The sequence below is a fragment of the Panthera leo genome, chromosome A3 (assembly GCF_018350215.1).
Source record: "Panthera leo isolate Ple1 chromosome A3, P.leo_Ple1_pat1.1, whole genome shotgun sequence".
NCBI classification, from domain to species: Eukaryota; Metazoa; Chordata; class Mammalia; order Carnivora; family Felidae; genus Panthera; species Panthera leo.
This window is the reverse complement of record NC_056681.1, coordinates 117,068,176-117,088,400: the sequence shown is the minus strand read 5'-3', so window position 1 is coordinate 117,088,400 and position 20,225 is coordinate 117,068,176. Positions and strand designations below refer to the sequence as shown.

At 49.4% G+C, this 20,225-nt stretch overlaps 1 protein-coding gene across 1 annotated transcript in view; it reads left to right on the top strand.

Moving 5' to 3' along the window:
• The first annotated feature begins 2,862 nt into the window (after positions 1–2,862).
• PLB1 (phospholipase B1) overlaps positions 2,863–20,225 on the top strand; it is a 143,031-nt gene continuing 125,668 nt past the window's right edge. The window contains exon 1 of the mRNA XM_042933363.1: positions 2,863–3,368. The gene's annotated coding sequence lies outside the window, so the exon portion shown is untranslated. The remainder of the gene's footprint in view (positions 3,369–20,225) is intronic.

Genomic DNA, 20,225 nt, shown 5'->3' with positions numbered 1-20,225 from the left:
AGGTTTTATTGTTCTCTCCATTGGACAGAGGCTGCTCTGGCCAGAGATCTCTTGGTGATGTGAGAGATATTGCTGGCTGCTTTCCCAACACAGCTATTCCGTCTTCCTACCTTGTGAATAGAATCTCAGTTTTGTTTAGATATTGATCAACAATATGCCCAAGGAAGGTGTTATCAGCCCTAGGAGGTGAGTCATGTTTGGTCTAGGTCAGTCGTGATAATTCTGTCTCCTTTGCCAGTGACTGGTTTAGGAGAGGTGATAATGTGACCCAGTTCTGCCTAGTGAGACCTAGTGAGAAAGTGTTGGCTGGACATCTTTGGGAAAGATTTCCTCTGACAAAAACAGAAAGACACACACACACACACACCCCTGCATTTTCTTCCTACCTTTGGTCATTGTTATGTAAAAATGGGATGCTTAGAGATTAGCAGCAATTTTGTAACCATGAGGGAAGCAAAGAGAATCACTGAGAAGACCTACTATATGCCAGGCTGAAACATGTGTTTCATAGTAACAATAAAAGTGACAAAGGAAAAGAAGAATCTAGGCACATAGAGGTGAGGCATATTGAGCCAGACATCCCAGCAAGCCGAGACCTGGGATGATATCAGGCTCCCAACTCTTGACCCTTGGGCTCTTTCTCCTACACTAGATTGTGAAAGAAATAGGGGCAGAGGGCACTCAGAAGATGTGGGATGTGGGGGCCTCAGAATGTCCCATGCACACAGAGAGGTGTGTGTGGAACACTGCATGTGTCATGTGTCATGTGCCATAGGCCATAGCAAGTATGTTCTAGAGGAGACACAAGGGTACACTGCCCCACGGGTATGTACGGAGCTTTGTGATAATGTGAAACACCCCTTGGGAATTAGGTCATTCATCAATTCACTCCATCATTTTCACTCCATCATTTTTACTAATTTGCAAAATGCTGACTTTGGCCCATACCCTGTGCTGCTGCTTTGGGGGATGCAAAGAATCAGAACATAGGCATGTTGCCTTTTTGAAGCTTGCAGAAGCCTAGATAGGGAGGGGAATCATGCCTGCAAAGAGTTAGGAACCAAGACAGGACAGAGCAAATACCAGGTGAAGGGACCAGGCAGCCAGGGCTCAGGGATTTAGAGAGGGGAATGGTCCCTGGGACGTGGACAGTCAAAAAGGGCTTCAAGAAGGCAGAGGACAAGAAAATGAAGGAGTCAGATGATGGAGGTTTGGGGCCTGGAAGACAGGGAGAACGAAAGACAGAGTTTGGGTTGTCAGGAAAAGGAGACTTCATCTTACTTCTTCCCCACACCAATGGAAGAGGTTTAAATTCTAAGTCTTCATCTACATTCTAATCCATGGTTTCATTCATTTCAACCCATTTTTACTGAATGTGCTGGTACATACAGGCAATTTACAGCTACAAAGAGGCAAATCCCACAAGGAGCTCTGCCTCCATGTTAAGACAGACCTCTGATCAGCCAATGACTGGAGATAAGTGTTGTCACAGGGGTAGACACAGGGTGCCGCCATGCCTGGCCAGAGAAGGGACACGGCAAGATGGTTTTTCAGGGACACAGATTGAAATCGACCTTGGGGCTCTAGGGAGTCCTCTAGGCTTGGTGCGGGGACTGCTGGCCTGCTGATTAACTCACCCCCGACTCAACTTTCTATTACCATCCAGTTCCCTTGAACAAGAGCTCACCCTTGTCTCTTTGTGTGGATGACACCCTTGATCGGTCCAGTTATTTTGGTCTCTCATCCCAAGGAAGGAGGCTGAATGAGGAGAGACTCTGTTTCACCACCCTGAGCAGATTCTCTTTGCTTAGAGTTGTATGGACATCTGTTAAGTAGACACCTATTGTCCTGGGGTAAGAAAGGGTGTGATAGGACAGTGTGGGTCTGTCCCCCTCACACATTCCTTTGTAGGCAGAGCTTGAAGTTTGCTGGGAGGAGGCAGGCAGTTGTTCAGTGGCCCCGTGCTGCCTTGGGAACCTGCCCCTGGCTCACTGAAGATCATCAACACTAATATCTCTAATGGATGGAGGTGGCTCCATGTGTGGGGAACAGGTGGGAGAGAATGTCAGGGACCTTGGGAAGGAAACGCTCGGAGTCTGGCATTCAGTTTGCAGAGTGTGAAGAGACGAGGCCATGTTGAGTGGTCAGGCTGGTGAGGTGGGATCCATCAGGGCACAGCTTCTTCTCTGGGCATTGTTGGAGGTCATCTCTGCTCAGCCAGGCCCATTTGTGCCTAACATCATTGTCTAAGATGGACAGGAGGCACCAGGAAGTGGCCAAAGTGGTCCGCTGCACTGAGATAAGGTGTCGAACGAGAAGGTGAGCTGGTCCCGGGGTTTGAAGGCAGGTGCTGGCCTTAACTGGCTTCAGGGCATCTTTCACCACAGGAAAGTGTTTGTTCTTCTCAGGACAAGTCGTTACAGGTCTGTCAACAATTTCCATTTCCATTCAACAAATATCTTTTGTGTGAGACTCAAAGGGGTACAAAGGAGCTCTTGCTTTAGAGGAGTTTGCTGCCAATTTGGGTGCTGAGAGAGAAACCCAAAATGTTCAGGAGCCTCACAGGAGGATGAGAGCACAGCTGGTGGGAGGGGTCTGGAAACAAGCCGTATAGTGAGCATTTCTGAGAACCTGCCAGCAGCCAGGTGCCATGCTGAGCACTTCACATAGAGAATTTCATTTTATCGTCCCCTCCTTTTATAGATTGGGAAACAGGCTCAGAAGACATGAGGTAACTTGCCCAGGGACACAGAGCTGGAAAAAGGCCAAACAGAGATGAAGGTCAGATATCTCTGAGTCCAAAGTACATTCTCTTATGCATTTTGCTTGGCTGCCATGTGGGACAGATGGGTTTGAAATGAATCTGGAGGGTGGGAAGGAGCTTGTCAGATGGAGACTTGTCAGGAGGAAAGTGCAGCCTGAGGAAAGGTGCAGAGGCAGTGTGGTACCAGAAATGTGCTCAAAGGGCATCTTTGAGGATAAGGCCAGAGGGAAGGTTTAGGTATGCAGGGCCTGGGCCTGGGGCTGGTGCCCCTTCCAGAGGCCACAGGAACCACTGGTGGAGGGAAGAGGCCTGATGACAAAGAAAGGAAATGAGGACAGAGGAGGGAAGAAGCAAACCAAGACTGGAGGAAGGAGAACATTCTGGAGATGTGAGCTGGAGGCAGGAAGAAAGGGGAGGAGCTGCCCCTTCATGTGGGCAGTGGAGTTTCTTAGAGACGAGCCGCCCAGAGAAGCTTGTCCTGGCCTGAAGGTGCAGCCGGCAGACCTCAGGGAGGAGCCTGCAGCCCCCACCACCTCGGGGAGGAGAGAGACAGGCCAGGAGTGGGGCCGAGGAGAAGAGGAAGAAGGGCCCGTGGATGGTCAAGGTGAGAAACGACTTTCTGTTGGGTTGGTCGGAGGGACGAAGAAGGGACAGGGTCTGGTGAGAACCACACCGTCAGTACTCAGAGGGTTCCCTCAGACCCAGTCCTGCCCATGATGTGTTGTGTCTGTGAGTCTGTGCTTCTTGGTCACAGCAGAAGTGACTCTGGGGAACAGGTTCCTACAGGATGATACCTGCTTTTGCTTGTCCTGTGTGGCACTGGATCTGCAGTGCTGGAGAACCACTGGGCCAGCACCCTTGACCCAGATGGGAGCAGCTATGCCCACACCACCCCATCTCCGGAATCCCCATCCCACACGGTCAGGCCTGCCAGGCCAAGCCCTTATCCGTCCGCTCCTGGCTGACCTCCATGACTTAGCTCACACTCCTCCGGTTAGCACACTCAGCTTCTTACACACCCTTCTCTGCCTACTCCAAGCAGCTTTCCCTTGTGGGTCTGCTGCCTGCTCTTTCGCCTGATGGCTTAGTGTGCATCTGTGTAGTCCTTCCTCTCACTTAGAGTCTCTAGATTTCATTTTTTGTATATGTTCATCTTATGTCCCCACAGAGATGACAAGGTCTCTGAGGACAGGGATCACATCTTACATTTTCCCGTCTCTCGCATAACACCTGAAATTGGTTCACAGAAGGAATTTCCCTTCCCCCCGCACACAGACCCTGTGGCTCCAGGACTGTAGCCCCCAAACCGACCCAGAAGACATGGTCGAGCATGGGAGGGGAGTTGGGCACAGAGAGGCTGAAGCATGCCTCCACCTTGATGGTTCTCTGGAACAATTCTAAGCTGTGGGGACCGTGGTGCTGATCCAACCTCCTTACTCCACTGTCAGGCAAATGGCAGTCCCTGGGCGGGGCACAGGTGCCCAGAGTCCCTCAGAAACACCACTATGAGCAACAATGACCCTCTTTTGCTACAACTCAGTTTTCCAGGCCTCAGACCCCACCGTCTGTAGCATTCCCCATTTTGGAAACGTCTCTCTCCCAGACCCAAACCTACTTCTCTGGCCAGTCTTTCCTTATCTCCTTTGCAGGTGTTTTTCCTCTCTAGCCCTCAGAGTGCCTCAGGATGCAGTCACCTGGTTTTTTCTCCCTCTCCTCCCCCCTTCCTTGGCAGACGAAGCCACCGGCCACAGGAAGGACCACTTCTGATTCCTGCAGAGCTCTGGCTCCCCGTTCTCTTCTGAGTTTCCCAACCACCTAATTTCCTGCCTCTTGGGTGCCTCTTGCACGTGTGTCCTAAAGGCACCTCACGCTCAGTACATCCAGACCTGAATTTGTGACTTCCCTCAGCGCTCTTCCCCAAACCCTGTCCCTGCCCAGTGATCCCTGCTCAGCACATCATCTGCCGTCCAGGCCCCGGGGAAGGGCCCAGGCTGGAAACCCAGCACCGCCTCTCCTCCCTTCTTACACACAAGCCATCAGTTTTACCCTGAGCACCTCTTTACCCACATCTCTGCACCTCCCACCACTGCCAGCCTGCTTCAAGTCCCCTCCACCTCCCGCTCAGAGGGACTGGGCTCCCAGCTCCCTCCCTTTTCTCCCTGCCATCCATTCTCCAAAGAGCATCAGTCACCTTTTTAAAACAGTAAGTAGATCCTTTCACACACCTCCCCTCCTCCCAATCCCTTAAAACACTTTATTGGCTTCTGGTTTCTCTTAGGACAAAGGCCCAGATGCTACCAAGGCCTACCTCTCCCACCTACATCTGCCTTCACTCTGCACTGTGGCCACCCGGCCTTTCCCTTCCTGGATTTCCCCCGAGATCCTGCCAACCACAGAGCCTTGAAACGAGCCTGGGAGAGGGCATCTCGTCACCTGTCTCCATACTGTCATTTCACATTCATTTGTGAAACCAATGCCCCCTGCCTGCCTAGAATATAAGCTTCTTGAGGTCAGGGGCCTCACCTGGCATGTAGATGTAGCTCAGGAAATATGTGCTGACCCTTGGGGCTTACTCGGGGATAACACTCCTGGGTTCCGGTCAACATGCTATGCAGGGCGGATGCGTGTTGTCCCTGTGATAGGCAAGGTGTGAGCCCCTGGACCCAGCATCCAGGGCAGTGGAGGCAGAGTGAAGGCCCGGAGCACAAGGCTCCAGGGAGGTTCTGGTTACAGGGGAAGAAGATGATGGCCTAGGGACTTGGCCTTGAATTGAGGGAAAAAAAAATATTTCCTACCAGTATGAGAAAGGAAGAGGGAAAGTCTGCGTGGAGCCCTTATTACAAGGTGGGTGGCCCTTAGTTCTCTCTAAATCGTGTCACACATTGGAGACTCAGTCACATCTTCCTTCAAGACACCCGCCTACTAGGACAATTACAGGGAGCCTTGGGGCCTTTCAGCGGGTGGGGACTTACTGGCAGAAGAGGCTGAGAGGGGCTACAGGAGAGAGGTTCAGCATGGCCAGGGCAGGGAGGGGAAAGGTCTCCAGGTGCTGTTGGTGCAGAGGCCCTTGGGCTGGACGGGTTCCTAGGCGGCACACTGCGTGGGGTCTGGTACCTGGAAGGTTTGCGGGGCCGGTCCAGCGCTTTTGTGACACCCGATTTTAAACTCTTCAAATGTGACAGGGAAAAATGTTCAGATCACTCAAGCTGGGCTGCGGCATGGAACCACAAGAGATAAAGATAAGGCCCAGGTTTGACACCTGGAGGAAGCTCAGTTCGTGTTCATGTTCGCTGAAGCGCAGGCTGCTAACCCAAGTTAGCAGGTGAAAACCCAGGGAGAACGCTTTGCTGAGCGAGCGAGCAGGGACACATGACATCAGGGGAAAGTACCTTCATTTTCTCTTGTGAGCCCCGGCAAACATTTCTCTGGATCCATTTTTCCCTGCAGGGAAACTCAGGCAAGCACCGCTCACCGTTCTGGCCATTGTCTTGTGATAAATACCTTGCCAGTGGGATCTCAGAACTCCAAGCTCCTTTTCCTCCAAAGTGTCTCCCTCACAGAGTCAGGCAGGGGAAGTTGCAGGTGCAGAGGAAAACAAGCTAGTTCTCCCGCGTCCATCCCCTGCGTGCCTAGGACGGCGAGCCTGCTCCTGGGTGGAGGTCAGAGCGGGGAAGGGCTGAGGGCAGGGAAGGGCCTGCCTGACGTTTCACAGCCGTGTGTGGCATTAGCCCGAAGCCCGAAGGTCCGGCTGACTGCAGAGCCAGGTCCCCTTGTGGGGGAGTCTGTGGTCACTTTAGAGCGTCTCTTGTCACTGAGGCTCTTTTATATGTGGTTTCCTGACATTGGGCCAGGTCTCCTGGCCGGTCACGCAGGATCTCTGTGGCGCCACCAGTCCTCACCTCATCCCTTCGTGGTCCTCTTCCGTGGGATCCAAAGCCTGCGCGATATTGTGATTTATAAGAAACACAGATTTAGTCTTCATCTCCGTTCCTGGCACAGGGCTCCTAAAGCCCTTGGAATTCCCTAAGAGTGGTGAGGGATTAAGGGTTATCTTTTGTTATGTTAACGAGGTGAGTTTTGGAGAGCCCCTAGGTCCCCTTAGGCTGGGGGCTGGTTGCCATGGGAAACCGATCACGTGATCAGAGGGTTGGCACTTTCACTTCCCGCCGGCCCGCCCCACCTCTCGGGACAGGAGAAGGGCTGGAAACTGAGTTCAGTTACCAACGACCAATGACTTAATCAATCGTGTCTGTATCCTGAAGCCTCCGTAAAAATGCAAAAGGATGGGGGTCTGGAGAGCTTCCAGGTTGGTGAGAACATGGCAATTTGGGGAAAGTGGTGTGCCCAGAGGGCATGGAAGTTCCGCACCCTCTTCCCTCTGGCGGTTCCTCTGCTTGGTGTGGGAACGCCCCTGCCCCACACCGGGTGTCAGAAGTGTGAGATAGGCAGAATCAAGGAGACACTGGGAGAAGTGAGGTTTTCCAGCATCCTGGAAACACACCTCTCCCAGGCACCTCGCTCACACTGAGGCTTTTCAGGGGTTACATACCACTTCTTGTGCTCCTCAAATCCAGGAGACACCTGTCAAATTCTTTGAGGCCCCCTACCCCCGGGATGGGAAGTGGGGGTGATGCACAACCCAGAGATGACTGCCCTTCCGGGAAAGCCTGGCGATGTGACCGTCAATCTCCGGAGGGCCTGGAGGTGGGGCACGGGCTGATAGTGGCACGATTGATTTCAGACTCTTTCTCAAACGGCAGAGGTGGTCCGCAAGTTAGGAAGTGGCATGTTTGGCACCTGCTCAGTTATTCTTGGCTATTGGGGGCTCTGCCCAAATGTCAAGACATATGGAAGAGTCCCAGGTATCCTCCTATTCCGGGAACGTCATAACAGGCAGGGATGTATAAAAACGTTGAGGCAGGAGGTAAGGAAAGTAGAGTCCAGAGCAAGAGGCACAAGCTCTTTCTCTCTCTCTACTCCTCCTCCCACTCACTCTCACACTCTCTCTCTCCAAATAAATACATAAACTTAGAACAAGATCAATAAATGGGGCACCTGGGTGGCTCAATCGGTTGAGCATGCGACTTCGGCTCAGGTCATGATCTCTCGGTGAGTTCCAGCGCCCCCTGCCTCACCCCCTCACCACCACCCGCCCCTCGGGCTCTGTGCTAACAGCTCAGAGTCTGGAGCCTGCTTCAGACTCTGTGTCTCCCTCTCTCTCTGCCCCTTCCCTGTTTATGTGCTTTCTTTCTCTCTCTCTCTCTCTCTTTCTCTCTCTCTCAAAAATAAACATATAAATAAATAAAAATAAATAAATAAATAAATAAATAAATAAATAAAAGATTGAGAGAAATGTGTGGGTTATAGTCTCATCACAGATCATCAGGAACATGGTGGGATGAACCACTGGCCTTTGTGGGCCCTTGATGGTCCCCAAGCCTCATTCCTCACCAGTGTGGGTGACGGCATTCCAGAGGGGAGTGCCTCAGCCTCCGCCATGGAGATGCCCCTGAGATCCAGATGACCAGGGCGAGGCTGAGCTGGGGGCTTCGCAGGGACCCGTCCTGGGATGTGGACAGTGTGTTAGCTGTAGATGTTCCTCAGGCAAAATGGAATGGCCACGCACGTTTCCAGAAAATCCAGAACTGCTGGCCACTGGCGTGCTTTGGAGCATCAGACCTGTCTCAGGTAGGGAAAGTCCTTCAGGCGCAAAATATTCACTCTTTTAGAGGAGATATAGTCCGTTAATTGACTAGTAAGAAAGAAACACTCTCAGGGCGCCTGGATGGCTCAGTCAGCTAAGCGTCGGACTTCAGCTCAGGTCATGATCTCACAGTCCATGAGTTCGAGCCCCGCGTCTGGCTCTGTGCCGACAGCTCAGAGCCTGGAGCCTGCTTTGGATTCTGTGTCTCCCTCTCTCTCTGCCCTTCCCCTGCTCATGCTCTGTCTCTCTATATATATAATAAACATAAAAAAAAATTTTTTTAATCAATACAAATAAAATAAAATTTTTAAAAAGATAAATAAAACTGTAATGATAAAGATAATGACCCCTTGGACCACCAAGCCTCATGTAGTACTGATATAACTTGGTATGACTTTTAAAATATCCTTATAGGCCTTTTCCTCTATATTTAATACATATCCACACTCACCTACATGTGCGTATATGGTTTCCCATAGGAAACCCATATCGTATTTTGTTGGTTATTTTTGTTTATTCTTTTTAGAAGAAAGATCTCTCACTGTACATACCTTTGGGCTCCTCACTTTCTTCACTCAACATTATACCTTGAAAAGCTCGGTTGAGGGGCGCCTGGGTGGCGCAGTCGGTTAAGCGTCCGACTTCAGCCAGGTCACGATCTCGCGGTCCGTGAGTTCGAGCCCCGCATCAGGCTCTGGGCTGATGGCTCGGAGCCTGCAGCCTGTTTCCGATTCTGTGTCTCCCTCTCTGTCTGACCCTGCCCCATTCATGCTCTGTCTCTCTCTGTCCCAAAAATAAATAAAAAACGTTGAAAAAAAAAAAAAAGAAAAAGAAAAGCTCGGTTGGTAGGTGTGGTCACCCCATCCTTTCCATTACTCTGTCGTATTCGGTAGTGTGGCCATACCACACCTTTTTCAGCCGTGCCCTTACTGATGGACGATTTTAAATTTCCAGTACTTTCACAAGGGACACATTGTTGAAAAGACCGGAATGCTGCAGGATCTACCTGGCAGGTGTCAGTACTCAAGAGGGCCTAGGGACAATCGAGGCAGTGAGGACAGCTCGCATTAGCTGTCAGGATCCCTGGGTTTGACCACAGTCATGTCTCTGAGCGAACCCACCTCCTCCCTCCTTTCTGTTTCCCCTCGTCGAAAACAAAAGGGGTGAGAAGCCAGTAGTTCTCAACCCTGGTTGCTCAGCTGAATCACCTCCTCAATAAGACAAACAAAAGATAGACAACAATGAAAACAGTGCCTGGGCCCCACTCCTAGGTCTTCTGATTCCATCGGTCTGGGACAGGGCTCTTCCACCTGTTTATTTATTATTTCAGGAGGGGGGTGGGGTACATTTGTGGTGGCGTGCCTGCGAGGGGGAAGGGCAGAGAGAGAGAAAGAATCCCGGGCAGGCTCTGAACTGTCAGCATGGGCCCGACTTGACCCACGAATCACTTGACCCACGAATCATGGGTTCATGACCTGAGCCGGAATCGAGAGTCAGAGGCTTAACCAACTGAGCCACCCACACACACCCTCCCCCATCTGTCATTTTTTTTATAAAGAGCCCCGGGACATTCCGATAGGGAGCAATGGTTGAGAACCATTGTTCTCAACTGCAGTGTGCACACAAAACTGATCCTGGCTGTCTGGGCCAGCCTGCAATTCCACCTTTCTAACAAGCTCCCAGGTGACTCCACTGTTGCTAGCCTGTGTTTTAAGTAGTAGCTCCTCACGTTCTCTTTCAATTCTTTAAAAAAAAATGTTTTTTTACATTTATTTATTTTTGAGAGACAGAGACAGAGCACAAGTTGGGGAGGAGCAGAGAGAGGAGGAGACACAGAATCCAAGGCAGGCTCCAGGGTCTGAGTTGTCAGCACAGAGCCCAACATGGGGCTCAAACTCACAAACCATGAGATCTTGACCTGAGCCGAAGTCAGACACTTAATCGACTGAGCCACCCAGGCACTCCTTGTTGTCTTTCAATTCTAATGTCCCTTTTGACCCCCCTATTTCCATGCTAACCTTCAGCCAACTAGTGCTCAACTGAGGTCGGTCTGAGAGGGTGCCTGGAAACTCAGGTGCAAAGCAGCCCGGTACGCCAGGGCCGTGCAGGGCCGCTGGGGAGGTCCGGGGGCATCGTCCCAGCCCAGAGTGCCTTGAGCCCAGATGCCAGCAGGCAGAGGGCTGGCCGGGCCTCTGAGGTTCAGCCTCAGAGCAGGCGCTCCTGTGTAATTTCGTAATTTCAGCAACAGTTGGCCCAGGGTGATTCCAACGGGAGGCTGCAGTTTCCACGTCTGCCTCCAGACCTTTTCCAGGTTTGAGCCAAGCCTTGAGGAATTTAGGGCAGGAAGCTGTCACCTGGGAACATGCCTGCCTCTAGGCAACTGAATTAGATCGGAGGAAGGGCATTTCCTCTAACAAGACAGGGTAGATAAGCTCAGTCTTTTTTCTTTTTTCCAGTGTCCCTGCTGTTTACAGTATTTACAGGCATCTTGATCGACAGGGGGGGTTAATTAGAATTAGGAGCACCTAATTGTTTTATCTGCAAAGTCACGCATTTTTAAAATTACGTTTTATGTTGTTTCTATTCCAAAGTCCTTTTACTTATTTTTTAATTTAATTTATTATTATTTTTTATGAATATAATTTGTCAAAGTGGCTTATGTACGACAACCACTGCTCATCCCAACGAGTGCCCTCCTCAGTGCCCATCACCCATTTTCCCTCTCCCCCTCCATCCACTCTTAGTTTGTTCTCTGTATTTAATAGTCTCTTGTGGTTTGCCTCCCTCCCTCCCTCCGTGTTTGTATCTATTTTTTCCCATTTCCTTCCCCCTTTTAAAATATTCAGCTGTGTGTTTTAATTTAGACAGTGGGGCTATCGCCCAGTCTGCTTTTGTTTGCAAACCAGGTCTCTGATTTCAGGTTTAATCTATTTACAGAATAAGATGAGAGGACGTGGCTCTGAAAGGGACTCCTGAACCTTGTTGAAAGGTCATTTCCTGTCTCTAAAATCTCCTTTCGATTCATTTTTTCTCTGCTTAGAAGACCAAATTGCGACCCAATAATTTTTATGTTATTTAATTTTTTAAATAGACTTTATTTTGTAGAGCAGGTTTAGGTTCACAGCAAAACTGAGAGGAAAACAGTTTCCCTTCCCCCCTACCCCACCCTCACACAAGGCTTCCTTACCATCAACATCCCCCACCAGAGTGATACATCTGTTCCAGTCCAAGAGCCTGCACAGACACATCACGATCACCCCGAGTCCACAATTTTCATTAGGACTCACTCTTGGTGTACATTCTGGGGTTTTGACAGATGGATAATGACATGTATCCACCATTATAGTAGCACTGCCCTAAAAACCCTCTGTGTTCTGCCTATTCATCCCTCCCTTCCCCCTCCCCCCTGGCAACCACTGATCTTTTTACTGTATCCATAGTTTTGCCTTTTCCAGAATGTCATGCAGTTGTAATCATACAGCTCACAGCCTTTTCAGATCGGCTTCTTTCACTTCGTGATGCACATTTGAGTTTCCTCTATGTCTTTTCCTGGCTCGCGAGCTTCTTTGTTTTTAGCGCTGTATGATATTCCAGTGTCTGGATGGACCACAATTTATTTCTCCATCCACCTACTGAAGGACATCTTGATTGCTTCCAAGTTTTAGCAGTTATGAATAAAGCTTCTATAAACAACCATGTACAGGTTTTTGTGTGGACTTAAGTTTTCAACTCTTTTGGGTAAATACCAAGGGGTGTGATTGCAGGTATGTCTGGTAAGAATATGTTTAGTTTTGCAAGAAACTGTCTTCCAAGTGGCTGCGCCATTTTGCATTTCCACCGGCAACGTAGGAGACTTGCTGCTGTTCTACATCGTCACCAGCATTTGGTGTCGTCAGTGTCCTGGATCTTGGCCGTTCTGATACGTGTGTAGTTTTAGTTTTCGTTTCCTTAATAACATGAGGGTGAGCATCTTTTCATATGCTTATTTGCCATCCATGTATTTTCCTTGGTGAGGTATCTGCTCAGATCTTTTGCCCATTTTTTGATCAGGTTGTTCATTTTCCTACTGCTGAGTTTTACGAGTTCTTTATATATTTTGGCTAATGGTCCCACACCAAACATGTCTTTTGTAAATATTTTCTCCCTGACTCTGGCTTGTCTTCTCCTGCTCTTGATTTCAGATCTATTTTTACAGGGAAGGTCCCAGAAGTTGCCTTTAGTAAACTCCGACCTATTTTCTGGGCCCCCCTGAGGCTTGCTGGTTTCGTGTGCCTGTGGGATCCCTCAAGTTTGACCCTGGATCAGTCTATTCAGCTTTTCTCATTGATAATTTAGCATTTGATCTCCATACCAACATGTCAGTTCATTGGCAGAGATTTGGAAGTCCTGGATTATAAGGTCCCTGGCAGATTCTGAATTCTTCAGTAAAGAGGTGTCTCTCTTAATCAGGATTTGGGGACATTTCAGACAATAGCTCTTAGTTCTGCTGAGACCAGGGTTTAAACTCTATGGTTAAAGGCATTTGTGATTCTCAATTAGGATGAGATTTTTAAAGGAAACTAATGTTTTGGAGTGTCGGGGGGCTTGTTAAGAAATGGCAAGGGATCCAGGCAAGAGGATGGACGAAGTAGAGGGGATTGAGGTCAGAACCATGTGGAAGTGGAGGGGAGGGTATGTTAAAGAGTAGGAGGTGCTAGAAGGTGGGGGTTTAATGAGGGAGGCAGTTTTATCCCAGAAAGCTTTCTACTTGGTCATCAAATTCCTTATTTAGACTTGAAAGAAAAAATTCTTTACAGAACCGGCATTTTAGTATTCTGTTTAGAAACATCAGGGTGCCAATCACAAAAGGGTGCTCATTGGGCCTGAGGAATTTTATTCTGCTTTTGTTCTAAGGCACCTCTCAAATGAGCAGTTCTACTTAAATTAAGTGTTCCTCCAAGTGTCCATTGCAGGACCAAATCATCTTTGGTGGAGTTCTGCCATTGGGAGAAGCATAGGGGTTATAGCAGGAATGGGGGTGCCTGTAAGAAGCAGTTTTTCCCAGAGAGGGACACGGGTTAGATAGAGAAAATTCTCGGTGACTGTCAGGTGAAAGTTACAGTCAGTAGAAACTGTTCATACAACCTGTGTCTTGGGCCCCTAACCTAATGGACCAGAGAGCTGGTAAGACATCATTTCTGGAGAGGGAGAATGCCCTCTCTGAGTCAAAGCCAAGCTCTCAGGACAAATGGCCAGGATGAGAGGACACCCTCATCCAGTTTTATTGGTGACCTACAGCATAGTTTGTCCTCAGAGACTGATGGCCTGGGGAGAACAGTCAGGTCTCCAGTCTGTGAGGCCGGCTTCAACAGCCAGCTTATAGGAACGGTGCCCGTGTTCCACTCTGTGATTCTCCTCCTCCTGACGAAGGAACACTTAAGGACATAGGACAAAACAAAGGGACAGGCAGAAGCAAGTCACCAAGGACACAACCCTCAAAGGGAACATTAACCAAACATAAATACCCAGGATTTGACAAATGAATGAAACAACCAAGGGGCTCACTGGCAACAGAGTGGACTTGAGGTCCAGCGCAGACCTCAGGGTCCATGGGCAGTGAGGTTACAGAGGCCTCGGTGAGCACCACACCTGGCCAAGGGCCAAGGGCCCCAGCAACAAGCAGGTCAGCCTATATCTGAGCCGCAGCACCAAGATCACAGCCAAAATTCAAACAGGACCAGAGATAAAATTAGCCAAGGCTGTTTATTTATAAACTCACAGCCACAAGGGGACCATCTGTAATCACTTACATTTCAGCAGGGGTTCAAAGGTATCAGAAAGGAGAGTAAGTTTTAGAGAGGAAAAAAAAAAAAAAGGAAATACTGACAGTCACTGACTGGCAAGCACGCAGTTTGCTAGTGTGTGTTAGTGGGGGGAGGGGGCGATTTTTGGAAACGGGAGGTTTTAATCGACCTTCAAGTACATTTGGCAGTCCTTGATTGGTTTGCTATCCATAATTTATAAGACTTGATGTTTGTTTGTTTGTTTGTTTGTTTGTTTTAGGAGGACTATTTTAAGAGATTTCTTAACTCTTAAGGTGCATAGGAGGATATCTGGGCCAAGCAGAGGTCAAGCAGGGCCCCCTTCCTTTACAGCAATGTGTTGTTCTTGGTCCCAAGAGTGCAGTTCTTGAGATAGTTTCCTACTGTGTCCAAAGCCATTATGTTAAGGACCATGCAGGTTACAAAGAGAATGAAGCGTGGGCGATACCCTCTCCAGCAAAAGAGACAGCTCCATCTGGCCAGTTTGGGGATACCAGACAAGAAGAAGTAAGTGGTGTAGCAGAGCTTCAGAGAGGGCAGGAGTGGTTCACCTACTATGAGGTAGGACTTGATTCTGTTCACTGGGGGCCCTGGAGGAGTGACTGGAGCAAGGCTGGACATTGTCATCCATGCAGCAATTGATGAGCACCTGCTGGTGTCAGGCCCTGTGCTAAATGCTGGGGACACAGCAGGGAACCATTTGGTTCTTACCATCTTAGAGCTCATGGTTGGACAGACAGGATAGACTTAGCACACTTGTAATTGCTTGTTCAGAGTATTGGAGGACAAGCACGGGAGGCCAGGGGAGCATGAGACAGGGTCTTACATTGGCTGGGTTTGAGAAAGTGTTTTGGGAAGAAATATTTACACTGAGCCTGGAAGGAGAGTCAGTGAGGTCAAGAAATGGGAAGGAGGTTGGCCTGGCCTGAGTTCCAAGCAGAGAGAACAGCCTGTGTTAAGGCTCTGAGGTGGCAGAAAGAATAACATGTTCAGGGAAGTGAAAGGAGCCCAGTGGGCATGGGGTCAGGGAAGAAGGGGGGAGTGGGGCATGAGGCTAAAGAGGAGAAGGAAATCAGGGCCTTCTAAACCATACCAAGATGGTTGGACTTTGTCCAAAGGGCTGTGGAATGCTATTGAGGGTTTATGCAAGGGTGTGACAATGGGCTCACACTTTGAAAAGATCATCAGGCTTCTGGGGGGGGGGGGGTGGCAAATAAAGAGTAGACTTAGGAACAGCTCTTGTAGCCACTCTGGGGAGCAGAGATGGCGGCCTGGGTCCAGGTTGGGGCAGTGAAGATGGAGAATGGTAAATGGGTTCACGAGGTGATTTGGGATATAAAATTAATGGGACTCAGCAATTGATGCTCTGTTGAGGCTAAGGAGAAAGAGTTTTCACGGATTATTCTTGGGTCTGTCTACAACCACTATAGCCCTTTCCTTTAGAGGTGCAGATGGGTGAAGGAGGATCGTACATTCAGTTCTCAACTCTTTGAGTTTGAGGTGCCTATGAAGCATCAAAGTGGAGACGTTGAGTCACTGAATGAGTTTACAGGGTTTGAAGGTTAGAACAGAGGGCTGGCTGGAAATTGAAGTGTAGGAATCAGTGCATCGATTTTAAATGAAGCCATGGGGGTGTAGGTATGTGAGATCACCTTGAGAGACAGAGACAGGAGGTCCATGCCAGAGATCTGAGGAGCTCCAGCAGCAGAGGAGGGGCTGGGGGTGGAGACTGAGAAGGTATAGCTTGGAAGAAGAAACCTGGAAACTAGACACATGGAGACCAAGGGCAGTTATCTGAGAATAGGGGTAGAGGTCAGCTGTCAAATGTCACTAAGATGTCAAGTAAGATGAAATCTGAGGACCTCACTATCCATTGGATTGAACAAATTGTTGACCATAGAACATTTCTGATAAAGTGGTGGGAGCAGACACCACACCTACTGAAGTGGGGGTGGAGATGAGTGCAAGGTGTTTTGAAAGGTCGCTTCAGGGCTGGGCTGGGTGGAGGATTGGGGTGGCCAGGCTCTGGGGATTGGTGCCAGAAGAGATGTTAAATTTCAAAAATTTGGAGCCTCATTCTGGTTCACAAAACATGGATCTCAATGTCAACAGAGGGGAAGAATTGGAAACTTGGCTCGAGGTGGCTCCCAGAAGCAAAGAAGAAATGAGTGGGAGTGGAAGGAGACATCCGGGATTCCCACAGAGACCATGCCAAGATCCCAGCTGCCCTCTGAAAAGCCTGAGATCAAGGCCCATATCCCTGCATGTTCCTGGTCACACATGCCCCTAGAAGGCCTCCCAAGGTTGATGGAGGAACAAAATGAAAGAAACAAAAATAAAGAAGTATCTCAGGTTAAGAGAACTGGCTTTTGGAGCAGAAAAAAACAGTATTAAAAACTTATACTTGGCTTCACCACCTGCTCTCTGTGTGATCTGGGACAAGTTTCTAAACATTTTTGTGGATTATAAGATAGAGTCTCTTTTCAGGAATGTTATAGTATGAAAATGTGTGTGGGTTAGAATGGAGAAAATATGGAATTTGAAAATTCTTTTTCCTCATGTTTTCTCTTTTGAGTGCTAACCCTCCAGTTACGAACAAGGCCCTTCCTGAACCCACAAGAAAGGAACAATAGGCTGGCTTGCTTCAGCAATGCCCAGAGGCAGAGGCACAGGCATTCCCTCAGGATGGAGCAGTTGGGAAACAACCCGAGGTGTCTACTGAACCAGCCTAACTATCCTGAAGGCCAGAGCTCAGCACAGATTCCACGGTGCCCCCGCCTCCCCAGCCCAGCCCAGTTGGATCACCTGCCTGAGGGCTGTGGGACAGAAGGCCAGTCTTACCCTCTCCCCTCCCATAGTCCTCTCCCTAGGTGGTGCCATCAAAGGCAAACAGTGGGCCTGCCCAGGGAGCTGGCAAGTAAGCACACCTGTGCATCATCATCATTATCAAAGCTATTAACACCATGTGCAGCGTGGGTGTGGGGGCTGATAGCCTAGCCTGGTAGCAAGCAGGTGATGCCATGTCACAGCAATCCTCTGCCCACAGCCAAAGGCCCAGAGGCCCCATTCCATAGTGGCAGTATGGATGGAGGGATGTCCCTAGCTGGTAAGCTACCATGGCAGGTGGTAGAGAGGCTGTCTTCCTTCTCTGGACTCCTAGTCCAGGAGAAGCCTTCCAAAGCAGGCGGTCTGTTCTGAACACAGGTCAGGGAGGCATGTCGGGGTTGGCGCATGATGGTTGGGATGGTAGGAGCCAGGAGCTTCCTAGCATGGTCTGAAACATGTGAGATTTCCAGAAAAGTCTGGGGGACTTTGGTTGCTCCCTTTGGATTTAAAGAACAGATCACATTTCTCATGGACAGGGCTCAAAGGGAATTGACTAATGGAAAAATTAGCCACATAGCAGAAGTTCCCTGGGATCCTGCTGGTTGGTAGAGTGCTCCACCAGGCCTACCATGTGGGGTCTCAGCTCTAAAAGATCCAGGGAAGAGCTTCTCCTGTGTGCCAATGTCTACTGGCCACATTGGCCAGCCTGTCTCCATGGAATCTTCATTCCCAGAATGGAGATGCAGACCCTGAGCCTTATGTGGTATCTGCTGGTGTGAGGTCTATGCCAAGTCCCTTTGGCTTGAACTTGGCCATTGCTGGGCTGTGGTGAAGAGGGCAAGCTATCCTTAGTAGCTGAGCAACCTTGGGCAAGTTACTAATCCTCTCTGGGTTTTTAGTCTCTTACCTGTAAAATCAAACTAGAAATTCCATTGCTGCAAGTGGTCAGGGTGATTCAGCTCTACATGATGAGTGGGAAAGAGCACAGGCTTGAATCAGGGAATCCAAAACCTAGCTCAGGCCCCTTGTCACAGACTGGCCCTGCCTCTTTCTTTGCCTCAGTTTCCTCCTTGCAATGGGAGTGGCAGGGACTGACTAGGTGGCTATTAAGGTCCATGTGCCTGATGACCAGTTCTGACCTCATTCATCCCTGTCGCTTCCCTGCCTCTGGATGGGATTCTCCCCAGGAGGGGAGAGGAGGTCATAGCTGGGCTGGGATCCACCAGCTGGGTTGGGGCAGAGCATGCCTTTTTGGTTCTCTGGTCCTCTGGAGGTGATACCAAGGAGGACAATCCCTCTGGTGCTTCCACCAAGAGAAGCCACTTTTCCTCCACAGAATAGTGAGTGCCCTGGGCCCTGGCTGGGTGGTAGTCAGGCCAGATGATCTTCTCAGACTCATCTCCCAGGAGGGAATGGTCACACTGCCAGACTCCCCTGCCAAACTGGGTGCATGAGTCATAGGTTGCCCTCCACCAGTGCAGACTGAAGAGCCTTTCCTGGGCTTCTCTCCAGAAGGGGCATTTAAGGCCATTTTACCAGGAGCATCTCTCAGTCATGCAGAGAGAAACTAACAGATATGGAGCTAGAAGACTTGGATCAGAAACTCCTTTTTACAGCTTACTACTAGTTGAGTGAACTTAGTTGAGACTTTTAACCCCCTGAGGAATATAGCTAGTATTAAATAAAGATGACATTTATGAGTTCAATTAGCAAGATGCCTGACACCTAATAGGTGCTCACCAAATGCTATTTAAGTCTTCACCCAGAGGTAGGTGCACTAAGAGGTACAGATGGGCAAAGACATTGATCCCCCTAGCCTTCAGGCCCACCAGGAGCAGGGCTTGGGGCTGTCCCAGACCCCAGCTGATCATCTCAGGCCACAAATTGTCCTGTCTGCTCATCCTGTGTGCCATGCAAATATCACCACCATTTGTGTGCTGAGAGGCATGAAGTTGGGAAAGCACTGGTGGGGGGGCCAAGAGTCTGGAGATGGTGGAAGGGAGAGGAGAAAGAGGGACCAATAGGCAGTATGGCTGTGATTTAGAAGATGTCAGAGCTCAGGCTGTGGGGACCTCATACTCACCATCTGTGAATGGTAGTCAGCCAGGGATGGTACCATTTCTGCAGTAATGGCTGGGAGAGTATCCTGTATGCTTGAGGTAGACAGCTCGTCTTACCCTTTCCCCACCCATGGTCCCATTCTTCACAGTGCATAACAGATAATGGACTTTATGTTGTCAAACTCACCGATCAGGAAACCAAGACATGAAGAAGAGGAAATGGTTGTACATGATAATGGGTAATATGATTGATCTGCAAATTTAGCTCATATATCCTGGTTCTCAGTGACTGGGCCTCTCCAGACACCAGAATCTGGCCCTTTCCCCATTCTCTGACTGCTGAGAGATAAGTCCCAGTCCCCCCATAACCCATTGCTATGGGTTTCCTATGGGTTTCCTCTCTAGAGAGGCCACCAGGTCAGTCTGAGTTTGTCAGACATCAGGCTATGCCCTGTGGACCTTTGGCTTATCTGCAGCAGCAGCGATGGAGCTTTCTTCAGCCCTCAGTGCTGGGCACCAGGCAGCCCTGGCTCTGCACATCGGAATCCATCAGTGAGCTTTAAAAATGACCAAGTCCTGGGGTGCCTGGGTGGCTCAGTCAGTTAAGCGTCTAACTTCGGCTCAGGTCATGATCCACAGTTCATGGGCTCAAGCCCCACATTGGGCTGTGTGCTGACATCTCAGAGCCTGGAGTCTGCTTCAGATTCTTTGTCTCCCTCTTTCTATGCCCCTCCCTGGCTCACACTGTCTCTTTCTCTCTCTCAAAAATAAACAAACATTAAAAAAAAATTTTTTTTAAATGACCAAGTCCTACCATAGACCAATTAATTCTGAATGTCAGTAGGTGAAGCACAGGGACAGGTATTTTTCTTATCTCCCAGGCGATTCCAATCTGCAGCCAGGATTGAGACCACTATGTAGGAGAATAACAGCATGACCTCAGGGAAGAGCCATGAGCTGTGAGCCTCCATGTTGCTTTTTTGTTGTTTTTTTCCCATCATGCTTCATGGTATTGGGGCCACGTGCCTCTCTTTTTCCTGTTTTCTATCCTAAAACATGATTTTTACCCC